Here is a 15,377-nt window from a genome sequence, read left to right as displayed (position 1 = left end):
GGGATGCTGAAAATATATGATTGCCTGCTCTTTGTATTTTAATGGGTGAGGTTTAGAATTAGTCCTCCCCATGTTAAAAACTGTCTGATTTATTATGGACAGGAAACCTAGGAATTTGAAGCAGTTCTGAGGCCGGTGCAGGATAAAATGAAGAGGCCAGGGAAAGCAACAAGCCCACGTCAGCTTGCAGGATGCTTGGTGTCGACCTTCACTCCTTTCTCCTTCCACTAAGACTGCGGCTCCCATCCAGGCCAAGGAGCTGTCACCAAAGTGTACAATTGCCTCATTACCAGAGAGAGGAGCTGCATGCTAGGAACCTTCTCAGCCCCCTGGGGCACAGAGACCCAGGATAACAGCGTGGCAATGCACCCCCTGCTGGCTTTTATTGTATGCTAATGTAATGGGCCATCAGTCTGAAGGCTGTCTGAGCATAGAAACAGGATTTCTTTTTGTCTAGTTGGAACAGTCATTTGAAATTCCAACCAGTAGAAAGGAGTGTGAGTGTTATGAGCGGGAGGGAAGGAGGAGGAGGACATAGAGAGGCGGAAGAAAGGAAGTGGGTAAAATACAGATTTTGTGAGAGAAAATATGAGAAATTCAGAGAGCTTTCTGCTTTAATGAAGTATAACTTAAACAAAATGCAGGGTAGGCCAGTATGTATTTCTCATTGCAGCATTCCAAAAAATATCCAGGGGCCAGCTTTGCACACAGCAGGGAAGCCCAAGGTCGCCCACCTTCTGAAGAATGAGAAATGGAGCACGGGCACATCTTCCGAGTGTGTTCCCTTAGGGAAGAGTCTGCTGCTTGCTGTGCGCCTCTCCTCCTTTCCAGAAAAAGACATAGCTCTCCTAATGTAATACAAAAGGCCTCCATGCAGCCTTGAACTTGAACTTGAACTGGAATACCTTTCTCTCAGAGGCATCTCTCTCCAGGAGTGACTTTGCAGACACTGTTATCAGGTATGTGCAAATAAAGAAGTGAGGAAGGGAGAGAAGAAGAGAAATGGAAGAGAAAGAAAGAAGGGAGGGAGGGAGGGAGGGAAAGAAAAGGAGAGAAGAAAGATGTCAGCCAAGTAAATCATATGCCATATGCTAGTGGTATAGCCGACTTTGCTCCTGGCAATTTTATTTCAACTCTTACCTTCAGTCCAGACCACCCCAAGCAGGGGCCTGCAGAGAAAGTTGCACCAACTCACCCATAGAATAGGCTTTGCATCTTCCTTTCATCATTTCTTTCTCTCTGATCTCCAAGCTTCCAGTCTGTGAAGCTCACAGCGGGATTTCTCTGCTCCTCAGTCCTTGGGCCCTCCTCCATTTGAGTTGAAGCCCTTCAAGCAGAAAGCAAGGCTGTGTTACATTTCTTGTCTACACTTCCTGGGTAACATCATGCAGGCCTAAGGGTATTTCAGGTTCTCAATTCACATCTCTGTGTTAATACGCGCCCTCTACTAATACAGTAATAGAAAAGAAAACTCCATACAATGTGTAAGTTTTTGATCTATCATCCAATAAGTGTCCCTCTGCATCATCTACGTCATGATTAAAGAATGTCCGGTGCCATTGGGTCCCTTATGCAGACACCTACCTCTTAGGTACTCCAAGGCCACTGATAGTATCTTGGGTATTTGTTATCGGAGGAGCAGAACTGGGATATTAACTTACACAGCACTGCAGGCAGAAGAAGCCACCATCAGAACCCCTTCACTTTTGATCAAAACTGAGGTACCTTTCCTGTGAGTGCTATTTAATACAGCTATTTCATTCAATTAAAGATTCCAAATTCTTTTCAAATACTGACCTGGATCATCCTCCATGGGGCATGGGTCACAGGAAGGCAAGGTTTAAAGGAGTTAGTGAGGCTGATTGGAAACCGCTCTGGGACCCTCAGCTCTGCCACTAGTTTGACTGTGTGGTAGAGGACAGATGTCAAACTGTCACCCCTTATCTGTGCCTTTGTTTCTATCTGTAAAACAAGGAGTATGAACTAATCAAAATCTCATGACGTCTAGCCTCCATACCCTATTTTTAATCTTCCAGCTTTACACCAAGAATTCAGGGAAACTTCAATCCCTAATACTTCCAGGGCCTTTTGCATTAGCACCCAGAGTTCCTCTGACTCTCTTAAAGCTACTTTGTCTTACACAGATTTTAATCCTAATGTCCAACAAGGTCAAAGAGAGTCAGCTTCTGAAATGGAAAGATTAATGTTGCCATGGATGGGAGAGAAACCAGAGGGAGATTGCTGCCCGAGCATGAGAATTCTATCTTGTAGGAATTTTTTTTTCTTCACAGCAAATAAGGTTTATGGATTGCAATGAGGAGTCTGTCGCATTAAAATAAGTCTTTTTACAGTATTTCACCATTTAAGCCTCACATGGGCAGCATGCTGGATTGGGCCCGGAAAGGCAGACTCACTAGTTTTTCAATTTAGTTTGTTAATAGCCTGCCTTTCATAAAAGCATCAGGCACAATCACACCAATCCCTAAATCAATAGGATGATGCAGCAATGCCTCACAGAAATGATATTTTTGAAATAAATATATACCATTCAGCCAGGCCCGTTTGACATCAAATTTATATACTCAATAAGAAAGCACAATTAATGGTCCCGAACTGTATTTTCCTTCACCTATTTCACATTTCAAGAAGCACAGGATTTCTTAAGGAAAAAAAAAATAAAAGTAAGAAAAAGAGCAAAAAAGCATTCCATTCATAAATGGAATGAAGGTATTAAAGAACAATGCTAGCTTGTCAGTGCCTCCCAGTACCCGTTTATCTTACTTCCAATCTCATTTCTCTTTTTATTCCGGTCTTTGCTCGGATACCAATTTAGTGAGTACTTACCTGACACCCCTTGTAAAACAACTCCACAATCCCTTTCTGTCCTTTTACCCTGTTATTTGCATAATTTCATCACATCGCATTCGTTTACTATCCCCAACAAATCTAAGTTCCTTGGGTACAGTATCTCTGCTTCTGTGTCCAACTATAGTGCCCAGAAAAGTGTCAAGTTTCTGGTAGGTGTCCCAAAGAATTTCTTGAATGAATGAATGAAATGATGAATGAATAGCTATTTCAATTTTTCTCCAAGCTATATCTATCCAGGAGCTGTATGGTCACATTTGATTAAAACAAAAGCAAAAGAAACGTGCATGTTTTCCACTTATTAAGTGAATCAATTGGTATATGCCTAGTTTTTGCATGTATATGTGTGTGTATTGTGTGTGTGTGTGTGTGTGTGTGTGTGTGAATATGAGAGAGAGAGAAAATCCATTCACTTGTTCAAAGAATATTCTATAGTACTATTACTAATGTAAGATAATGATAAATCTAGGCTGGTCACGGTGGTGCATGCTGTAATTCCAGAGACTCAGGAGGTTGAGGCAGGAGGATTACAAGTTCAAAGGCAATGTCAGCAATTTATTGAGACCCTAAGCAACTTAGCAAGAACCTCTCAAAATCAAAACATATAAAAAGCTGGGGATATAGCTCAGTGGTTAAGTACACTGGTTTCAATCTTTATAATAATAATAATATAATAATAATAATAATAATAATAAAATCCAAGTTAGTTGGAGAAAATTTTCAGGCTTACCTGTACTATCCATCTGTGGCCCTACCTGCTCAGAACATTTTTATCTTCACCTTAATAAGCATTCCATATTTGTACCCTCTAACTACCACTTGTATCCTTGATGCCAGTTTTATTTGTACTGAAAGGAAAAAAGAAGAATTTTGTGAAATGTTGCTATAAGTTATTAATGAGAAGCCCTTTTAAGATCTTTTCAAAATATCACTAAAACAAGAATTCTATTTCCATCACTCTTGACTGATGGGTTGTGTTTCATTAAAATCAACGCACCCCTAAGACTAGAACAAGGTCATACATGGGCTTGTTGGATGATTCCCATAGGGACATAGTAAGTGCATACTCCAACTCTTTCTCAGTAGAATCATCTTTCCAGACCAGTGCCAGCAGTGCATTTTAACCCTGAGTACCTAGATCTATTGTACCTGTATATCAAGAAGTTCAAGTTGATCCAACATAAGCCATCACTGTTGATGGACTGTGTCAGCTTGGATGAACTGCAAAGAATTTCAGACTAGGATGATCATTGAATTCCAGATTTAGGGGAAAAAACCCCACAGTATAAGGGATAAATATTTTAAGCAATCACCAGTCTTATGTTATTTTAAACAACTAAGGAAATAAAAAAAAAAATTCCTCAGCAATATGTGGATTTCAGATATTTTGTCTGAACTTCTGCAGAGAACCATTTCCCAAAGAAATTAGCTAATTGGAGTTGGGGAGAAAAGCTGAATGCTGAGACTGATCATATTCATGGAGAGCTTTGTTGGTACAAGCAAAGAATCTGAGAATTGGGCCCTGTCCTAAGACTAAGTCAGCTTTAGGACTTTTGATTCTAGTTATTTGATATGAAGCAAACATACAAACAAAAAGTCTTTTAAAAAGAGATATTTGAAACCTTGAACATTTAAAAAAATTTTTTTTTATATATATCAAGCTCTGTGCTAAGGAGCCTATCTTTCCCATGTACCTTTTCCATGAAGCACCATGAAGTTACTGTGCTTGTAACTAAAGAAAAGGACTGTTAATCATGTTTAGAGCATGCCAACGAAACAGTAGCAGAATAAACAGCTCTAAAGGAAGAAAATTGATAGCATCTAAAGCAGAATTTAAAGGGTCAGAATCTATATACAACACTGGAGTGTATTCTGCCAAATTGTGGGGTGAAAAAGATGAATTTGTGATGGTCTCTTCATTCCAAGAAAGATAAACTACATGCAAACTAGTGTACCATAAGTCAGTTTGGAAGATTCACAACCTGGATGATGGGAGGCCAGGGTTGTTTGGTCAGATTACAGAGAAGGATGCATTTGAACCTGACTTTGAAATGTGTCATTGCCAAGGTTTATTTATGAGAGTAAACACATAAGTGGAATAATTCTGATTGTCTCAGAGACAGGTACTGGGTTGGTCATGGAGCATTGGCCTAGTTCTTTAATAATTCACAGTCACTTTACTGGTCCATATATTCTGTTCTAAATGCTGTGGAAGTGGTGGTGCATATCATCATTAATGATATTCTTTTTTTTTTTCTTTTTGCAGGTGAGGAAACTAAAGCATAGGGAGGTAAATAACCTTTTCATGGCCCAACAGTGAAGGAACAAAAACTTTAACCATAGTCTATCAGATTCCAATGCCACTGAACCCAACCTTTCATTGACAATAAAGGTTAAGTGTAACTGAGCATTATGATAGTCAGGTGATTGATCCGAGCACTGTGCAAGTATAGCCATTTAACCCTTGCAGCAACGCCATCAGGTAAGCACAGTTATTGCCCATTCTACATATAAAGTAACAGAAGCAGATATCAAGCAACTTACCTGAAGGTCACAGAGCTGTGGAGTAGCACCACAGAAGTTCCAATCCTGGAAGTTGGTTTCACAGCTGAGTTTATAAGTGCTACCGCCTAATGCCTCTCTTGCTTTGCATTATTCAAAATATCCTCCATGCACCTACCATCCATCCTATCCCACAGTGTTGTTTTATAGTGTGAAGACGATGCTGCCATTTAAAACCTGGTAGTTTTTCAACACTTCTCTGATTACTTGTTCTTATTTTTTTTTTACCAGAAACAGCTGTCTTGACTGAGGAGTACGTATAGAGAATGATCAGAGAGCTATAAATGTCCCATCAGCCTGAAAACTTCTCTACAGAGCCCAGTCAAGGTCTTGAATGTCTAATCTTTGGACTTGAAACTTCTTAAAGGTCAGGGTGAAAGAAGAAATACATGGGCTAAAACCCCAACTGTAATTAGCTTAAATGATTCCCCTTTAAAGAATTGGCCAGACGACTCAGCAGTGAGAAGAGTGAGGACACAGAGGACAGGGTGAGAAGAAAGGAGAGGCGACAGGACGTGGGCTGTTGTGGCAACTGGCAGACAGTGACAGAGACACTGGGAAAGGGAATCTGCTAGGAAAGGAGAGAGAATCTTCATTAGGACAGGTGGAAAAAAACAAGGCTTCTCCTGGCGGCTGTATCACTCCTCCTGGCCTGAACTCATTCTAAGGAACTACAACCTACCGGGCTACACCTGTCCTACTGGAAAATGGAGGCATGTTCCCCTCAGTGCAGCCACATCCTCAGATCTGCAGCGGATACAGGGACATCAAGAAAGGCTGTCAACGTGCAAAACGTGAGAACTGCAGAAGGGAGTCCTGCTGACCAGTACCCCTGGCTTGGTCTCAGTGTGAAGGCAGCTCTGAGTGGGGCTTATCTGCTGTGATTCCTTCTCCTCCACATGCCTTGGCCTGGACAGGGGATCTGGCTTAAAGGCTGTGCATTGTAAATAGTATGTTGAATGTTTAGGGCAACACCCTTTACCTCCTGGGTCATTATATCTTCAAAAATGTACTGTTAGAGCTTTGATTTGCTGAACAGGTACATTAGTGTGCTGTAGTCACAAAGTGCTTATCCAACCCTGGCTCTAATCCTGTCCTGTGCAACAGTACAAGTGTATGTTCCTAACTCCATTCAACAGGTGGGGAAGTGGGCATTCAGACCCTGTGACTGATACATTGTCATAGAGCTTGTGGAAGGCCAGGTCAGGATTTGACTTCATTTTATTTAATCCCAGAAGTTGTGATTTAAGCCTGTTTTCTTTATATGATGCCTAGTCTTTGTTATGGAAGGAAAAACAAATAAATAAATCTATAAACACTATTCCTTTTCAAAGGCATGTTTTGGGCAACCCATTCTGGGACCTGAGCTTGGATGCAGGTAGGAAATGGGCATAGGGCATGTCCTGGATTCCCAAGCAGCAAGTCAGTTATAACATCTTCCAGACTGTGGTCCTATAAGGCTGACTCTTCTCAATACCTGAAGCTTTGATTGTGTCTCTGATTTTATTTGCTACTATTTCAAGAGTGATTGCCTTCTGGCCTAGGAACATGAGTACAGGAATGGTGGGGTGGGCATGGGGAGAAGTAAAGTTTAATTTAAATTGCATTTTTGAGCTGCACAGTCACTTGGATATCCTTCTTTATGTGCTGGAATATGCCACTCAGCACATTCATCTGCACACAGTTAAACCTAAAATCCCCCACCTCCCACCTCCCCAGGCTGCAATTGCTGTAAATAGCATTAGAATTTGGACGGAGGATGCAAATCTGAGATTTGTGAATCCTAGGTATTTACTGGAAGGCAACAGAGGCCACAGATCAAGCCGGGATGAGTGACATGTCCTCCTTGGTGGTGATGCCTGTGGGACTGGGGAAACAGTCAAGAGGTCAGCTCATTCTCTGACCACACAAGTAAACCTGACAACCCATAGCAGCAGGTCCTGTCACCAGGAAACAGAGGAGAATCTATAACAGAAAGATGTAAAGTGGTGCTGCCTTTAATTCTGAAAACGAGTTCAAAAGCATGAATTAACATTGTCCATCATTAAGTCATATAAGAGGCTGGTTGCAAATCCATCTCATGGATGAGGTGCTCTGAACTCTGAATCATAAAGAGCTAATTTTTCAGCTGAATCTTTTTCTGCATAGACTCCGCCATTGGCACAGATCTTAACTTGAGATCAGCATACAGAATATCTGTGGGAGCATTTTCTGTCATTTCCTACAGTCCAGCGACATTGACCCTTTGTTGTAGCAGAAACAGAGTTTTCATGCTGGGTTCTCTAATCATTATTTCAAGTCATTTACTCCAAACAGCATCATTTGAAGCTGTGGTTTAGAGATTAAGGTTCTTTTTTTATAAACACCTTATACACAGGCCCTTGGATGTGCCACCCTCAGATATTGGAGGTGATGTTTCCACCAGCCTGTGCTGTTTTTCTGCATGTGAGACAGCTGTGATTTGTGTGAGTTTGTACCAGTTGGAAAGTTAATCTACAAACTGTCCAGGTTAGATTCCTCAAGATTTCAGTTTAAGGAGCTTCTGCTTATCTAGCCAAAACTAAGACCTTGCTGAAGTCTCTCAACCTTATCAGCATCTGGGCCTTCTTCTTGGTTCTTATCATTTAACAATTCCTACCAACATCTGTATCATAATTTACACCCCTCACATGACTTCCATGCAGAGGGCCTGATTTCTTCAAAACAACAGACTTCCTCCCAAATCATTACACTTTTGGTTTTTGACTTTAGAGTTGAGGAGACAGATTCAGAGACGTAAGAAGTGACCCAGACAGGAAGCTACAGCACAACTGAACTTAAACCCGGCCTTCCTGGCAGTGAACTCTCTGCTCTGTTCTGTATGCCAGCCTGTGGGCCCTGAGTTGGGTCTGATCTCCTAAAACTTTCCTCCTGTCATTTGTTACCATGCCACCACTTCCAAAATTCATCACATAGGCCACACCAGTCCTAGAAGCCAACCCTCTAGGAGCTCTGTTAAAGATCCTAACCAACTACTTCCCTCTTGCTTTCTAATGCTCAGTCGAGCAAGCTTTTGAACTCTCAGAACTGATAAACAATGAGCTTATTTATACCAAGTGAAACAATACCTAAAAATTGTATGACCTTTCATAATATTTGGATTTTGAGATAAAATTAATAGGAAGAAATTAATTTCTAATGGGATTTTAGACACAATTTTAGACACAAAGCTGGATTGAGACAGTTTGACTCTATCCATGTTGTGCCTTTTGAAGAAGCTATATTTATCAAATTTCTTCATTATAATTCCCTTTGCTTTAGGGTCACGTAAGCTAAAATGGGGGTTGGAAAATGAACTGTGGCAAGATTCTATGCAAAGGGGAAGAAAGAATGATCTTTAAGATCATCTTTGACTCCAAAACCTTCCTTGTACTGCCTGTTACAAGGTTTAACATTCCATAATTAATCATTGATTCCTTCAGGTTACACATTAGTTTTTTCATATGTCTCTTTCAAAGTAGAAAATGCTCTGAGAACAAGACTTCAAAAAGCTATTTTCCGTGTGTAGTGCTATAAGGTAAATGAGATAATAAGTTACTTTTCTCAATTTAAAGGAAAGACCATATCATATTCTTGATGAATAATAAGCACCCAGTATTGCAACTGCTATCATTTTTATTATGAGATGGAAACCAAGTAAAAGCATCTGCATTTTGGGTCACTAATGCTGAGGTATCTATGTGAGTTTCCTTAATGACTTGGTTTTTATTTTCAACTGTGTGGTCAAGGACAAAATATTGAATAACTCTGAGTCTCAATTATCCCAATTAAAAATAGTATTAACACTTTCTACCTCATTGATGATGGTGAAGAATAAGTGGAATAAAAAAATCATTGGATGCAATGAAATGCATTTATCTAAATTATAAGTGTTCAGTTCAATTTTAAGTATTCATTACAAATACACATTCATCCAAAAAAAAAAAAATACAGGCATCCTTTATAGTACAACTCTTTTTTACACCCAAGTGCAAGAATTCCACACTCCCTATCCCCTTGACCAGCAATGCCAAGAAATCTCTATCTCAGGCTCAGCCCAGGAAGTCACAGTGGGAACATTATGCCCACCTGCCTGGCCTGGAAAGAAACACTGCCTCAACTATCACACCGATGCTGTCAGTCAGGAACTTCTGCTACCTTGTGGAGACTAGCTCTTAGATGATCAAAATTGGAAATACACATAGCTCTTTGGAAATAGTCACAGGAAGGTTTCTGCGCATCCTGAAAGTTAAAATGGTTGAGATCTTAGAGTTTTACATCCTGCCTCAAATCCTAGAATTGGTCAGAGTGGTTCTGCCTTCAGCCTAAGGAATTTGAGACAATATGCTTCATATTGAAGAATCCATGATTCTCTGTAGTAGAAAACTGTGTTTGTTAAAACTTCTGTGTGCTCAATGCGGGTACCATCCCAGACTTACCTGTTTCTAACTGTGCCTACCATCCCTCACCTTCTGAACCAAATATATGGGACATTCATAAAGCTCAATTATAAAACTCCCAGAGTCTTCCCTTCCCCTGTGGTATCAGAGAGTAAGCTTCAGCCTCCCAGATAATCTTGGGCACTATGAGTGGCTGGTGACACCATCATTTAGCAATTCATTGATCACTGAACTAAGTGGTTTTTCTTTCTTTCTTTTTTTTTTTTAGTTATACATGATAGTAGAATGTATTTTAAGAAATTGGGGCTGGGGATGTGGCTCAAGTGGTAGCGCGCTCGCCTGGCATGCGTGCGGCCCGGGTTGGATCCTCAGCACCACATACAAACAAAGATGTTGTGTCCACCGAGAACTAAAAAAAAAATAAATAAATATTAAAAAAATTCTCTCTCTCTCTCTCTCTCCCACTCTCTCTTTAAAAAAAAAAGAAATTATACATACATAAAGTATAATTTATTCTATTTAGGATTCTACTCTTGTGGTTGTACTGATGCAGCGTTACCCTGGTCATGTATTCAAATACAAGGCCAGGAAAGTTAAGTCGGATTAATTCTACTGTCTTTTCAATTCCCCTTACCCCTTCCCTTTATTTCTCTTTGTCTAATCAAATGGATTTCTATTATTCCGTTCCCCAACCTCCCTTGTTTTGGATTAACATCCACAAGTCAGAGAGGACATTTGGCTTTTTTTTTTTTTTTGGTGGGGGGCTTATTTCACTTAGCATGATATTCTCCAGTTCCATGCGTTTACTGTCAAATGCTATTATTTCATTCCTCTTTATGTCAAAGTAATATTCCACTGTGTATATATAACACATTTTCTTTATCCATTCATTAGTTGACAGACACCCACATAGTTCCATAGCTTGGCTATTGTGAGTAGAGCTGTTATAAATATTGATGTGGTTGTGTCACTGTAGTATGCTATTTTTAAGTTCTTTGGCTTTAGATTGGGGAGTGGGATGAATGTGTCAAATAATGCTTCTAGTCCAAGTTTTCTAAGGACTCTCCATACTTCTTTCCATAGTGATCACTGAACTAGGTAGTCTTAATCTACATGCCATCTCTGTTACCTTTGCACTAACCTCTCACAGTCCCCTAACCTGAAATATTTTTAACAACTTGTGGAAACTTTAGCCTCCCTTGACCAACTCTGGGAAATGCATGATTAAAGCAGGGAGGTGGCAATTAATTCCACATAATGCTGAATGAATGTAGTATAGCTATTCTATACTTAAAAACAAACAAACAAAAAAACAAACAAAAAAATTATCTGTCAAATTATCCCATAATTGGGGGGGGGGGCGGGCAGAGGTTAATTATTTCTGGTTTCTTCTGGTTTCTGTGGTGATTACCATGTTTCAATATTTCACTTTCATCCTCCCAATAACATTTCTTCTGAATAAAACAACATAACTGCAATGAATAAATAAGTATATAAATAAAAATCATAGTGAGTTTGTTTGAACCTCAGAGACCTACATAACTTTTCCCAAAATAGATCCTTACATGGAATCCTAGCCTAGTGTGCCAAAACTGGGCTTCCATCAGTATCTGGTAGTTATCATGTCTGGGAAAAATGAACCCCAAATTGGTCCCAGTGAAGGTCTACTATTCCACTGGGTAATGGAGGAGAATCCCCTACTTAGGATGCTTAATTTAGAGGCTGATTTGGAAGCACACCTCCCTCTTCTCTGTTCTTTGGTCTCTGAAAAAAGCCTTTCTTTTACCCCAGCATTCATCTCAGACATTGTTTTTGAATTGTTTTTTCTGTGGGAAGAGCCTCCGGCCCTGGGTTCTATAACACAAGTGGTTAATTTGGAAAATAAAACCAGGAAGCACCAACAAGAGAAGAAACGACAATAAAGATGGCTGACAGGGCTGTGTGATGGAGCAGGAGGTGGTTGTGGGAGACTGAGGCTCCTGCCCTCTGGGGAGCCCTGGGGAGCCCTGGGGGCTTGTGGGAAGCAGCTGTAGTGAGCAGCTGGAAAGATGATCATTCACTCTCTGGCCCTCCTTGCCTGCCTTGGAAGGGGGATTGGGCTCCACTGGCCAGAGGAAGCCACGTGGCCAAGCCAGGCAGGGGCTGCACTTGGAAGCCCAGTTAAATGTGGGTTTTGTTTTCAAGAATGAGACATGTCAGTGCTTTTATTTTTCTGCTTGGGATTGAACCCAATGCCTTGTGCTTGCAAGGCAAGCACTCTACCAGCTGAGCTATATCCCCATCCCCAAGTAACCCGATTTTTAAACTAACAGCAAGAAGCCTAACATGTCTTTCAATAAAAATGAGAAAAAATTCAAAATAAACTTCAATTCCTCACTATAATCAGTGTCATGGGCTGCATTGTATGCCTCCCTAAATCCCTATGTTAAAATCCTTACTCCTAGGACCTCAGAATGTGACTTTTTGCAGGTAGGTGTACGCATTTAAGACAAGGTCTTCCTAAGTAGACCAAGCTGGCCTCAAACTCCCTTCTCCCATCTCAAATCAACAGCTAGTGGCAATGTGTCTAGAAGTGATTTGCCTCTTCAGAGTATACCTCAGATTTTTAGGCTAATGTGGGGAACCCCAGTCTGCCTCACATGGGATGAGATTCCAGAAGTCAGCATCTTGCCCCTAGTAATACTTCCCGCACCAATAAACCAGAGGCATCTGAGACAAGCTCTTTCCATTCACATCATTCTATTGCTTGGAGTTCTTAACTCTCCTGTCTTCCTGTGACTTTCTCAATCTCCATCCATGATCTTCATACCTGGATTTCTACCTCATTGCCTGAAGTCTTGCATTGACTTTTTTTTTTCTGGAAATCTTTTTTTTTTTTTTTTTTTTTTTGGTGCTGGGGATTGAACTCAGGGCCTTGTGCATGCAAGGCAAGCACTCTTCCAACTGAGCTATATCCCCAGCCCTCCTCTGGAAGTCTTGATAAGGGTCAGTCATAATTATCACCTTCATGTGCTGTCACACAGACTGCTATCAGTACTACATTCCCTGGCCATAACTCTCATACTAGCCAGACTCTTGGAAGCTCAGTTTGACTATGTCTCAAACAGGAATGTTTGAATAATTTTAAGGTAACAATATAACTCCATCTCAAACATCAAGCTTGTTACCCATCATATTTTTAAAAATTTGTTTTTATATTTCCTGGACTTTACCTGAATGTTCTAATTGATTGCAAAATCCAGACATTTCTGGAGAAGGTAAATTTTATATATCGACAATCATATATACCTCCATAAAAATGAAATTTTGTGTTTAAATTATGATTCGAAGTTAGAGGTAGGGTAAAAGAATAAGAATTAGAATCTCCAGGTTAAAGTTGAAGGGGAAGAAAAGCCCCTCAGATTCATGAAATGAAGCTTTAGCTTCTGGAGATACAGCTTATACCTTTCCAATGTCGGGGTGAACTGACCCTGTATGTCGCTTTCTCCATGAACTGCAATTACCTGTCACAAAATATTTTGATAGGCTCTCACCCCTGTTTGGATCTTGGCTATAAATATTGGTTCAGACCCTAAAACTGATGTCCTAAGTTTACAATGCACATATTGCATGAATATATGTTGATAAATAAACTTGGTAGCTGGTGTATGCATTGCATGTAAGCGCTCTTTTTTTTTAGCAAAGATTTGAATTTTATAGACTGTAAAATATGGATATTGCTCTATTTATCTTGATGTACCTCTATGAAAAGGTGACTGCTGTGATTGGAAAGTCATACCGTATAACTAAAATAAGGTATTTTATTTCGATTTTTAGGATATTCCCTGACCAATATGTATAACTATAACTATTTCAAAAAATTAGTTGTTTATTGCATAAATATTTTCAAGAGCTCTGGCTTGGCTGGGATCCTGACATGTTTTATAAACACTGAGAAAGGAGAAGTTGGTCACTGCTATTAACACAGGGCTCAAGGATTTTAGCTGGCCACTGTCGGAAAGAAGACTAAGAATAGGAATATATACTAGGCTATCAGACCCTAAGGAGCAAAGTTATCGACTATTCATAATAATAACAGATTCTGGCCAGGGTATTAGGTGAAATTGTTGTTGTTGTTATTTTGCGAGGTGCAGGGTGTTGAACTCAGGGCCTCATGCATGCTAGGCAAGTAGTTTACCACTCAGCTACATCCCTAGCCCTGGAAAATTAATCTTTATCTTCTCATTCCTTTAAAGGAGTAGATTGTAAAGTAATAGAGTGTGTAGGCCAGTTCTAGCCTTTATCGCCTATACTTCTTTCTTTATTTATTCTCTTACTTTTTAAGAAACCCATTTGAAAAGATACAAGCCATTTTTTTTTTTCTCATGGGCCATAGTTTGCCTACCTCATCTGTAGAACACAGGTTTTAAAATACCTTTAAACAACAGAAAATTTCTGTTAAAAAGAGATTTGATGATAATCCATAATAATGAAGATCCACACAAGTGGTGGTGGTTGGGTCATTCAGTGAGGTCCCAGGACCTTAGAAACTTTGCTTTCTCTCTGTAGTCCCAGGTAGCCTTGAGACAATGGCACAAGAGCTCTTGGGAACATGGCTCAGATATCTGGTTATCTGTGCTTCCTAGAATCCCCAAAACTTTCAGGAAAGTGACAAAAATATACAATTATCAAAAATCCTCAGACCTTATAGCAACAAGGAAGGAAGCACCTAACAGGCTGATGGTTGCTGTCTGCATATTTTGTGTATATGTGTTACTAGGTTCGTTCTCCTAAGCAAGAACATTATTCTTTATCTCCTGCAAGCACCATATGTTGGATAAAAATGCTTTTTCAATTTGCTGTCTCCCTTCCTGTCCCAGTTCTCCCAGAAAGAGTACACTTTTATCTCCTTACACCAGGCCAACTGTGCAAGTCCCTTACCTGGTTCCTCTACCTGCTTCTTTCAGATTCTCCACACTCTGCCCTCCCTAGTCTACCTTAGATAGGCCAAGTTTTATAATTACAGTGCTTAGATTTGGTCTCCCCTTTCTCTCAATGACTTGAATTCAATGCAATTCATTCAGTCATTGATCAGATATTTATGATGCCTAGCATTCAATGTGCTGGAAACTGCAGGATCACAAATATATGTGAGAATCTCTGCCTTCCATTAGAAGAGATAAGGCAGTGACAAAATGGCGGTGATAGAAGGTGGAGTGTGACAAGGGCCATTTGAGTAGTACAGTAAAGCTTAACAAAGTAGTTATGGAAAATTTCTGGCTGGTAAGATTGGGAAATTCTTCAGAAAACACTGAACAATTAGGAAAAAGTCACTACCAGAAGTCAGTATGGGCAGGATATTGAGGTGGAAGGGCAAAGCATTTTCAGGATCATGGGAGTAGAAAAAGAACAAATTCTGTTCTGGAAGTTATGACTATGTAATTTTACAAGGTGAATGATAGAATAAACTTGGAAAATGAGCTAAGCCAAGTTTGTAGATGGCCTGGAATATCAGGCCAATGTGTGTGAACTACATTCAGAAAGTGTTGGAGA

General features: G+C 40.0%; 1 long non-coding RNA gene across 1 annotated transcript; it reads left to right on the top strand.

Moving 5' to 3' along the window:
* The first annotated feature begins 3,870 nt into the window (after positions 1-3,870).
* On the top strand, positions 3,871-6,748 carry LOC125617790. The gene is made up of 2 exons (XR_007348906.1): positions 3,871-5,155; positions 5,659-6,748. It is a non-coding gene; the product is annotated as an uncharacterized LOC125617790 (long non-coding RNA).
* The last annotated feature ends 8,629 nt before the right edge of the window (positions 6,749-15,377 follow it).

The sequence above is a fragment of the Marmota marmota genome, unplaced genomic scaffold (genome assembly GCF_001458135.2).
Source record: "Marmota marmota marmota unplaced genomic scaffold, marMar, whole genome shotgun sequence".
NCBI classification, from domain to species: domain Eukaryota; kingdom Metazoa; phylum Chordata; class Mammalia; order Rodentia; family Sciuridae; genus Marmota; species Marmota marmota.
Note: the sequence above shows the minus strand (reverse complement) of the source record. Positions and strands in the feature narration are given on the sequence as shown.